Source organism: Lathyrus oleraceus, chromosome 4 (genome assembly GCF_024323335.1).
Source record: "Lathyrus oleraceus cultivar Zhongwan6 chromosome 4, CAAS_Psat_ZW6_1.0, whole genome shotgun sequence".
Taxonomy (NCBI): domain Eukaryota; kingdom Viridiplantae; phylum Streptophyta; class Magnoliopsida; order Fabales; family Fabaceae; genus Lathyrus; species Lathyrus oleraceus.
The window spans coordinates 83,445,304-83,456,273 of NC_066582.1; the positions used below are offsets into that span (position 1 = coordinate 83,445,304).

The 10,970-nt window shown below is 44.7% G+C and overlaps 1 long non-coding RNA gene across 5 annotated transcripts; it reads right to left on the reverse strand.

Annotated features, from left to right (window-relative positions):
• Positions 1 to 7,771: 7,771 nt before the first annotated feature.
• On the reverse strand, positions 7,772 to 10,740 carry LOC127073543 (uncharacterized). Of its 5 annotated transcripts, XR_007785792.1 has the most exons (6): positions 9,879 to 10,738; positions 9,346 to 9,660; positions 9,094 to 9,192; positions 8,588 to 9,026; positions 8,062 to 8,490; positions 7,772 to 7,982 (listed from the first exon to the last, which is right to left on the reverse strand). It is a non-coding gene; the product is annotated as an uncharacterized LOC127073543 (long non-coding RNA). The 5 variants fall into 5 exon arrangements; XR_007785791.1 differs by having other exon boundaries at positions 8,588 to 9,327; positions 9,420 to 9,660; positions 9,879 to 10,739; XR_007785790.1 differs by having other exon boundaries at positions 8,588 to 9,192; positions 9,879 to 10,739.
• Between the last annotated feature and the right edge of the window lie 230 nt (positions 10,741 to 10,970).

The window sequence follows — 10,970 nt, forward strand, 5'->3', positions numbered from 1 at the left end:
ACTCTTCAGACAGAGTAATTTTCTTTTGTTTTTCATTCTGCACAAAACCCTACGTTCTGCCCAAGACGTAGCGGTTCATTGTAGGGCCACATGTTTTCATTGTTTATCATTAATAAAGGACGTTTTGCAAACAATTTTGTGATCCCTGTCTTTCTATTTTGTTTTTCAATTTTCAAAAAGATAAAAATGGCAATGTTTTTGTTTTTGTGACTTTCTTGAACTCTTTTTCTAAAATAAAGCATTAAACATGCAGAAATAATCTTATGGCATCCGCTATGAACAAATCTGTTATGGCCCAGTATGATTTCGACAATCCCATCTACCAAGCTGAAGAGGAGAGTGATGAAGACAGTGAACTCCCGAAAGAACTGGCTAGGTTGTTGAAGCAGGAGGAAAGGGTCATCCGACCTCATCAGGAGGAGTTGGAGATTGTGAATCTTGGTACTGAGGACGCCAGAAGGGATATCAAGATCGGGGCTGCTTTGAAACCTGAGGTCAAGAGCAGGTTGATTGAGATGCTGAGAGAGTATATGGAGATATTCGCCTGGTCTTATCAAGATATGCCAGGACTGAATACTGATATTGTGGTTCATAGACTACCTCTCAGAGATGATTGCCCTTCGGTCAAGCAGAAGCTTCGTAGAACGAGTCCTGACATGGCAGTGAAAATCAAGGAAGAGGTTCAGAAGCAGTTCGATGCCGGTTTTTTGTCAGTAACAACTTACCCGCCGTGGGTAGCCAACATCGTTCCTGTGCCGAAGAAGGATGGCAAAGTCAGAATGTGTGTCGATTATCGGGATTTGAACAGAGCGAGTCCGAAAGATGATTTCCCATTACCTCACATTGATGTATTGGTTGATAATACGGCTCAATCCTCGGTATTCTCTTTCATGGATGGTTTCTCGGGCTATAATCAGATCAAGATGGCGCCGGAGGACATGGAAAAGACGACATTCATTACACCTTGGGGCACGTTCTGCTATAAGGTGATGCCATTTGGGCTGAAGAATGCCGGTGCTACCTATCAGAGGGCAATGACGACTCTCTTTCATGACATGATGCACAAAGAGATTGAAGTGTATGTGGATGATATGATTGCGAAGTCGCAGACAGAAGAGGAGCACCTGGTTGATTTGCAGAAGCTGTTTGACAGATTGGTCAAGTTCAAGCTGAGGCTGAACCCAAACAAGTGTACGTTTGGGGTGAGATCTGGGAAGCTGTTAGGCTTCATCGTCAGTGAGAAAGGGATTGAGGTTGATCCAGCTAAAGTCAAAGCTATTCAGGAAATGCCTGAACCGAGAACAGAAAAGCAGGTTCGTGGGTTTTTGGGGAGATTGAATTACATTGCAAGGTTCATATCTCACCTAACTGCCACGTGTGAACCCATATTCAAACTGCTTAGAAAGAATCAGGCCATCAAATGGAATGATGATTGTCAGAAAGCTTTTGACAAGATAAAAGAGTATTTACAGAAACCTCCAATCCTGATCCCTCCAGTTCCAGGGAGACCGCTGATAATGTACCTGTCAGTTACCGAGAATTCAATGGGGTGTGTATTGGGACAGCATGACGAGTCTGGTCGAAAAGAGCATGCCATATACTACCTTAGCAAAAAGTTTACCGACTGTGAAATCAAATATTCACAGCTTGAGAAAACTTGCTGTGCTTTGGCCTGGGCTGCTCGCCGACTGAGACAGTATATGTTGAACCATACTACCTTGTTGATTTCTAAAATGGATCCAGTAAAATACATCTTTGAGAAGCCAGCTCTCACCGGACGTGTTGCCCGTTGGCAGATGATTTTAACTGAGTATGATATTCAGTACACGTCTCAAAAGGCTATCAAAGGTAGTGTGTTGTCAGATTATCTCGCCGAACAACCGATCGACGATTATCAGCCTATGATGTTTGAATTCCCTGATGAAGACATCATGTATCTAAAGATGAAAGATTGTGACGAGCCTCTTGTCGAGGAAGGACCGGATCCTGATGACAAGTGGACATTGATGTTTGATGGGGCCGTGAATGTGAATGGTAATGGTGTTGGTGCAGTGCTGATCAATCCTAAAGGTGCTCATATACCTTTTTCTGCCAGATTGACCTTTGATGTCACCAACAACGAAGCTGAGTACGAGGCTTGTATTATGGGAATAGAAGAAGCCATTGATCTGAGGATCAAAACACTTGACATATTTGGAGATTCTGCCCTAGTGATCAATCAGGTCAATGGAGATTGGAATACGAACCAGCCGCATTTGATTCCGTATAGAGATTACACCAGAAGAATACTGACGTTCTTCAAGAAGGTGAAATTGTATCATGTCCCCCGGGATGAGAATCAGATGGCTGACGCTTTGGCTACTTTATCTTCCATGATAAAAGTTCATTGGTGGAATCATGTGCCACATATTGCTGTGAATCGACTCGAGAGGCCTGCGTATGTGTTTGCAGCCGAGTCTGTTGTTGCGATTGATGAGAAACCGTGGTACTATGATATCAAGAACTTCCTCAAGACTCAAGAGTATCCTGAAGGTGCATCGAAGAATGACAAGAAAACCCTGAGAAGGCTGGCTGGAAGCTTTTATTTGAATCAGGATGATGTGTTGTACAAGCGGAACTTTGACGTGGTCTTGCTCAGGTGCGTGGATAGACACGAAGCAGACATGTTGATGCAAGAAGTGCACGAGGGTTCGTTTGGTACCCACGCTGGTGGTCATACAATGTCCAAGAAACTATTGAGAGCCGGATATTACTGGATGACTATGGAATCCGATTGCTTCAAATACGCTCGGAAATGTCATAAGTGTCAAATATATGCTGATAAGGTGCATGTACCACCAAGCCCGTTGAATGTCATGAACTCGCCTTGGCCGTTTGCTATGTGGGGCATTGACATGATTGGGAAGATTGAGCCCACTGCTTCGAATGGACATCGCTTCATCCTGGTCGCGATCGATTACTTCACCAAGTGGGTGGAAGCAGCATCCTATGCTAACGTTACCAAACAAGTGGTTGCCCGGTTCATCAAGAAGGAAATCATCTGTCGTTATGGGGTTCCCGAGAGAATCATCACTGACAATGGTTCAAATCTCAACAACAAAATGATGAAAGAACTTTGCAGAGATTTCAAGATCGAACATCACAATTCTTCTCCTTACAGACCAAAGATGAATGGTGCTGTAGAGGCGGCTAACAAGAATATCAAGAAGATTGTGCAGAAGATGGTCGTTACGTACAAAGATTGGCATGAGATGTTACCTTTCGCTTTGCATGGGTACCGTACCTCAGTACGTACGTCGACCGGGGCAACCCCGTATTCCCTTGTGTATGGTATGGAAGCAGTCCTACCAGTTGAGGTGGAGATCCCTTCTCTGAGGGTATTATTGGATGTCAAGCTGGACGAAGCCGAGTGGATTCGTACAAGGTTTAATGAGTTAAGCCTTATCGAAGAAAGACGGCTAGCAGCTGTGTGCCACGGGCAGTTATATCAGAGAAGGATGAAGCGAGCCTTTGATCAGAAAGTGCGTCCTCGGACATTTCAAACTGGTGATCTAGTTTTGAAGAGAATCCTTCCTCCCGGTACAGATAACAGGGGCAAGTGGACTCCTAATTATGAAGGTCCATATGTTGTGAAGAAGGTTTTCTCCGGTGGAGCCTTGATGCTTACAACAATGGATGGTGAAGATTTTCCGTCCCCTGTTAACTCAGATGTAGTCAAAAAATACTTCGCATAAATTGACCCGCTGGACAAAAAGAACAAAAGAGTCCAGGCAAAAATGGGCGTCCCGGCGAACCAAAAAACAGAAAGAAAAGGTTCGGGCAAAAATTAGGGATATAAGTGAAAAGAATACGTACACCCGATAAGTCGAAAACCCGCAAGGGCGGCTTAGGCAAAAATGGGTATCCCGGTGGATTGAAAACCCGAAAGGGCGATCCAGCCAAGAGAGGGATCAAAGCGAAGACTACAGTCTGAGGTATCTGTACCTCATAGCGCTTCGTCAACTGCCATCTCGAAAGATGTGATCGGTCCAGTCGTTCTTCTCAGAAAGCAAGGAGTTGGGAGGAAAACTGATGATCTGTGGGTTATAACAGAATTGGGAAATAGTGGATGCCGTATTCACATTGCCATTAGGATAGTTTATTTTCCTTTTGTGCGCAATTACCTCTTTCTAGGAATTGCTTCCCAATGTATTTGCCTTTTCAGGCACTTTTTCAATCAATAAAAGTCGTTATTCAGAAAAAGCTCTCTTGTTTTTATTTTACTGTTTTGTTTGCAAAAACGTCCGAATTTTTGATAAACATTGCATATAATAAAACATGAAGGCTTAACAATAACTTGCAGAAGGATAAAACATTTGAAAATCATTTTGAATGTTGAGGACACTTGAGCATATCTTGTCCATGTACCCCTGGGGCATTGTGTTGTGTTGTTTTACAGGTCGCCTTCTGTGATCATCTCCCCAGCAGGTTTTTCTCCGAGCAAGTTTGAGAGCTGTAAGAGCTGTGTTCCCTTGCAGAGGTGCCTGTGGATAGTATCTTCTTTCCTCAGCAGACCTAAGGATTGCCTATCCCCAGCAGGCTTGTGTTGACGGGTTTCCCCAGCTGAGCTCCCCACTGAGTGCCTGGCAGACGTTTTCCCCAGGAGTTCCTCCAGCGGAGTTTGTCACGAGAATGTTGTCCCCCAGCAGTTGGGTTTGTGATATTGTTATCCCCAGCACGGCCGTGAGTGCTTCTCCCCAGCAGGGTTGTGGAGGTCTGTCTCCAGTATGATATGATGTGTTATCATCACCACCAGAGTTGTTCTCCTCAGCAGAGTGGTGTGGGTTTTCCTCAGCAAGTTCCCCGAGTGGAGCGGGTTTCACAGAAATATTTCTCCAGCAGAGTTCATCCCACCAGTGGAGTGGACAAGTTTCCGTGACAGATCGGTATCGGCGTCCCCAGCTGAGTTTAGTCTACCTGTGGATTGGGTGGGTCGTCCCCAGTGGAGTGGAAGTTATTCCCCGAAGCAGAGTTGTCCTACCTGAGGTTTGGTTAAGTCTTCCCCAGTGAAGTGCTATATCATTCTCCAGTAAGGTGATCTTATTACTCCAGAGGGTATCATCCCCGAAGAGTTGCTTGGTGTTATCTTCCCCAACGGAGTATTGAGTGCTTCCCAAGTGGAGTCCCCGAGTGGATTGGATCCTGTGAAGGATATCCCCAGCGAAGTCTATCCTGTTCCCGGCAACAGTTTTGTTTCTCCAGCATGAGTGAGAAGTCGGTGCTTTCTCCGCAAAGCATCCCCAGATGAAGGCTCTCCCCGCAGAGTATTCCTCAGTCAGAGTCTCCCCGCCAAGTTGGAGTACCTGATCCTTTGGCTCCGTAGCCAGGGTTCATTTGCATTTTGCATGTAGTAATCATTGCATCCTCAAAACGCGTAGCATTTCCATTCAAAGTGGAGCATTACGTCATAGAAAAATTCAAACATATGCATTCATGTGTTAACCCGATCAGACCGTATCCCCGGCAGAGGCGGATGTTTGTTTAACTTGTACAACACGTTTGCCACAGTTGCTCCTGACAGCATTCAGGATTGATCCCCACAGAGGTTTATTTCCTCATCCGTTGGTGAAAGGAAAGCATATTTCTCCCCAGCGAGATCCCCTGCCAGTACGTGGCCTTGCCCAGACATGAAGATGTCGGTATCCTGTCAGCACCCGCGTGTGTTGTTTCTTTGGTGTCGGTAAACACCATCTTTCGGTGCTTTCCCAGTCATGCGTAAGTGTCTGGTTTGCTTTGATGTCGGTGAACATCATCTTTCGATGTTCGTAACGTCCCCATTCCCTAGTGAAGATTACTCCTCTCCGTTGGTGTCGATAAACGTCGAGTTTTTCCTACGCGTCCGTTGGCGTATAGTTGATATCTTTCCCCACAGGGTCGTCCCCAGAAAATTACTCCTCTCCGTTGGTGTCGATAAACGTCGAGTTTTTCCTATGTGTCCTATGACGTATAGTTGCTTATTCCCCGCAGATCATTTGGTAGTACCAGATGATTCCCCTCAGAATATTCCTCCTCTCCGTTGGTGTCGATAAACGGCGAGTTTTTCCTAGTCGTCCGATGACGTCTGGTTGTATCCTTCCCCCAGTGGATCTACCTCCGCGTTGGTTTCGATAAACGTTGTGTTTTTCTCATTCGTCCGCGAACGTTTGATTGTATACCCTCTTCCCAGTCATTCATTAATGTCTGGTTGATTCCCAGCCAGAATTCCCAGTAGACGTCCTATTCGGTTTCAGGTTGTGGTGCCTTTCCCTCGTGAAGTGGCTTTCTCCGTCTCCCTTTCATCCTATGATGTCTGGTTGAGTTTTCTCCTTCTCCGTTGGTGTCGATAAACGTTGAGTCTCCCTTTCATCCTATGATGTCTGGTTGAGTTTTCTCCTTCTCCGTTGGTGTCGATAAACGTTGAGTCTCCCTTTCATCCTATGATGTCTGGTTGAGTTTTCTCCTTCTCCGTTGGTGTCGATAAACGTTGAGTCTCCCTTTCGTCCTATGACGTCTGGTCGAGTTGTCCTGGTCGTCCCCAGTTGATTTACCTCCCCGTTGGTTTCGATAGACGCTGAGTTTTTCCCTATGCGTCCTATGACGTCTAGTTGTACCTATCCCCACGTGGATTTACCTCTCCGTTGGTTTCGGTAAACGTTGAGTTTTTCCCGCTACGTCCGCTGACGTATGGTTGCGTCCTTTCCTGGCTATCCCCAGTAGAGTTGATTTACCTCTCCGTTGGTCTTGGTAAACGTTGAGTGTTTCCTAGGTGTCCGTTGGCATCTAGTTGAGAGGATTTCTGTTCCCATTCATCGTGTGTCGATGTCTGGATGTGGTTGTACCCTGAAAATAGAAAAAGAAAAATCCCAGCAGTGTGCAAATTCTACGGTACTTGGTATTCAATCCCTGTTTACCCTGAAAGTCTGACAGCCGTTGCTCTCATCCGTTCGGGTTCCCAGCTGATTGAATAGGGGCAGCTGTAGCACCTCAAATTTGCACCTCCCATTTGTACATTCATTTCATTTCTAGATTATTAACATTTGCATATCATCATGAGCATGCATTTCATCTACATAAGCAAGGTTCAACACAAGATGGCAGTGACTTGAATTCAGAGCTTTATGTTTACACCTAGTGGAAACTAGGATTTCTCAGTGAATTCGGGGTGGCCCCAATCGAAGCCTAGCGTGGAGATGTTTGGGTATGATGCTTAAATCTGGTGTCAATGGTGGTTACTGGAGGGATCAAGACACTGATTTAAAGGCCTTTACTTGGTCATGGTTCCATACCCTAATCAGGTCGAACTCCTATATTATAGCCTCCTAAGCCTAGTTCGGCTGGTACATCGTCATTCAAGCTATCATGGGAGTCCAGGTCAAACCTATTCGTTTAAAAGTTCAAGTGAATGCAAGGATCATGTTCAGATCCACAAAGTCATTTATTTCAATCTTTTTCTCAAGCATGTCCATACAATGATTCTCATACAAGATTCCATATCCAAGCTCACTCCATTCATGAATATCAATTTCCATTACAAAGGATAAAATATTCATTACAAAAAAAAGAAAACAAGATAAACACAAAATGTGAGGTGTTGACCAAGGTTGACCTTGGTCAACGGTTGACTTTTTGGTCAACTTTGACCAAAGTCAACCCCATCCCAAAAAAAATCCTAAGTCCATAATCTCTGATCCTAACCCTATGTCTCAGCCCTATGTGGATCCTCGGTTTGACTTTTGTGACTTCAAAAATTCCACTGTTATGCCGTGCCAGGTCCAACCCTTTACTTAGCCATGTTTGCTCCTCCATACCACCATGACCGGCATGACAAATAGTAACAAATCAGAATTGAACCATGGCCATGATACAAGAAACCGACATGAACTGATACTGAACTCATTCACGGAATGTTCCGCAAGTAGACCTGCAACCAAACAGCAGCGGTAACCTGCAGAATCATTTCCACCCTGCCATGAAAGATTGCAAAGTATTAGTCAGCATAAAAGTTGGTATACTGCTCTTCTTGAACAAACTAATGACAAGTACCAGAAGAAAACATTGCCCGCATTAGCTTCTGTTGAAAGATTCCTGTTACATGAGCAGAATAGGACCACAGAAGAGCCTAATATCGCACCTAAACCTTTTTCTGCTGATGTCGGATAACAATAACAGCGCTGGTGGTACTCTTTTGAACGCAGTTTCCGAGTCTGGTGAGCATACCAAACCGGCACAGCATGTTGCACTTGTTATTGTAGTGTCTTCGGCTGCATCGCTACTGGCTGGACAGGTGGGTACAGATGTGGGAGTTAAACCAGTTGAGCAGCATGTAACTCAAACCACGATAGTAACGGCCGATGGGAATGCATGTGCGAAACGCGAAACATGAGACCTGGACAATCAAAATGCAGATGGCAAATTACGAGCTCGCAAACAATTAAGCACATTCCAAATAACGGTGGATCACATGAAACATATCTGCAAAATAAACAAGGAGTAAAGCTAGTCAGATTGAAGAAAATGCTGTACTAGAGATAGCTGATCATCAAGATGTCAGTGTTACTAGAAACATCACCGAAACAATCCTTTCAGGCGATTCTGTGGCAGTTGGTTCTGTTTCTACTCACAATGCTGAAGTTGCTGCTGGACAGGCTTGGAAACCTGCTCCAAGTGTCAAGGCCAAGTCTTTATTAGAAATTCAGCTGGAAGAACAGAGAAAGGCACAGACAGAAACACTTGTATCTGATGTTGCTGCTTCTGTCAATTCCGTGAGTTTGGCAACGCCCTGGGCTGGGGTGGTATCATATCCAGACTTGGTTAAGGTATCTGGTGAAAGTCACGCGGGAGACACTACAGAATATCCTGTTAATTCTCAAACTTCTCAGAATATGAAGAGCAAGAAAAGTCCATTACAGGACCTGTTGGCAGAAGACAGAGTAATAGAGACCTTGTAGAAGATCATCAACTCAGAATCATCATAAGTTGGCGTTCAACATGCATAGTAGCATCACAACCTGAAGTAATCAATCAGAAACATAAGCTAAAATACCAACCATGTGAATCTACGGCAAATTCTCTTACCTATGTGCAGGTGTGGGATAATAGCTTCGTCATGTTGACATTTTACTGGCAGCAGGTAATTCAGCTCACAAAAGCATCCCAATCAAGCCAAGTGAAATCCTGCAGTAAGCCAAGGCAGAACAGGGTCAAGAAGAAAGCACACAAACCTTTCCATCAAGTCTACTGCGGAATCTTGTGATTGTCGCTTGCACCAGAGCTAAATCAGTACAAGGACACCAACATGGATTGAACACCCTGCTGAATAAAACGTACCATTCCATTACCGGCAGCATACACACCCCACAATAATGCTACAACAATCCGAGGCGGTGCAAGAGGGATCAAACCTGCAGCCGTGCTCAAACGAGGCCTTACGAATCGGTTTTCAGCACAAACGGCAACGTCTGTCTAAGGCTAGCTCCGGATCTAGTAGCATAACAATCCTGCACTGCGACAGGGCGAAGCTTGCATCAAGACGCTAAACTTAGCACCGAGCAATAACGGCAACCGACGGGGGCTTGCAATGAATTTGCTTGTGTTGATACAATGTATATTAACCTTGACACTACACCAAACTGAACACGAATCCTGCACCATAGAAAATATCTAAGCAAGTCACAACAAGCCAATGCAGTTCAGTTCAAATCAATGAGTTTCAAAATAATATGCAGTTCAGGAAGTTAAGCAACAGTCCAAATCAGTTTGGTTCAATAACAAGTTATCCACAGTTGGATCAAAGAAATTAAAGCAAAGGGATTAGAGAGTGAACTGGTGTCAAAACACACGTGACTTAATTCAAGACTCACCTTCACTTAAGTGCCAGCTGGACGAATGAGATTGAGCCACCCAAATCTGATTCTCCAATTTGCCCCTTGGATCAAGCCTATATAAGAGGCAATCATTGCCAATCATTGGGTTCGAACGATTTTTCCCTGATTCCCAGAAGCTTCTGCACTCAATCCTCACCTTCAGCACACGCTCATCCTCCATTGTTGTGGGAGCTTCATCATCCGAAGCTCCACACGGCAGAGCTAAGCCACCACTTCAACCTCCTCTTCCACCTCGGTTCTTCAACCACATTCACTGTACCAACCTCCGATCATCCTCGTAGAATCTTCAACCACCGTAACCGATTCACGACACCTTCACCGTCAACAATCAACATCTCACCGGAATCGCTCCAAGAAAGGTAGAAGAAGAAGAGCATTGAATACAAGTGGAGGCGAAGCTCGCGGCAAGGAGAAATTCTAACCGAATTCAAGAAGATTGCAAGCACTGAAACAGAAGGAAGAAGAACGCGGCGACACATCAAAACCGATCCATTCGTAGCCGTCGCCGATCCGTCCTCCCGTCGTCATCGCCGGTGAGTTGTTGTTCTTCTTTTTCGTCGTGCTCGAGTAATTTGTTGATGCCGTTGCGATTCGGCTCCGTAGATTAGGATAGCTGATGTTGTTGATTTCGTAAGTTTGAGTAGTTGATTGTTGATGGTGGATGGACGCGAATCGCGTTAGACTGTTGAACGATCCGAGATGGTGAAGTGTCCGCGAACAGCGATGTTTGCTGGTGAATGTCAGGGTGATGACGAATGTGATGTTCGCATGGAGTTTTCTTTAAGCACTTTGTCAACGGCAAGCGCTTCATTTGCCTGTGTAGCTTTTGCGAAAAGCGCGTTTGGTGGATTCTTCTTGGACTTCACCTATACGCTTCCTCATATGTGTATTTCTATGTTCCAGATGGTTAGATGCTGATTAGAAGGATTAGGATTATGTAGAAGCATTAGATCTCAGATTAATAGGCTAGTTAATTAGTTCTTAGGACTTTAATTAGGTATTAAAATTTGGTCTTAGAGCTAATTAGTCACTAGAACTAAACAGAGTTTTAGGAGTTATCAAACTTAG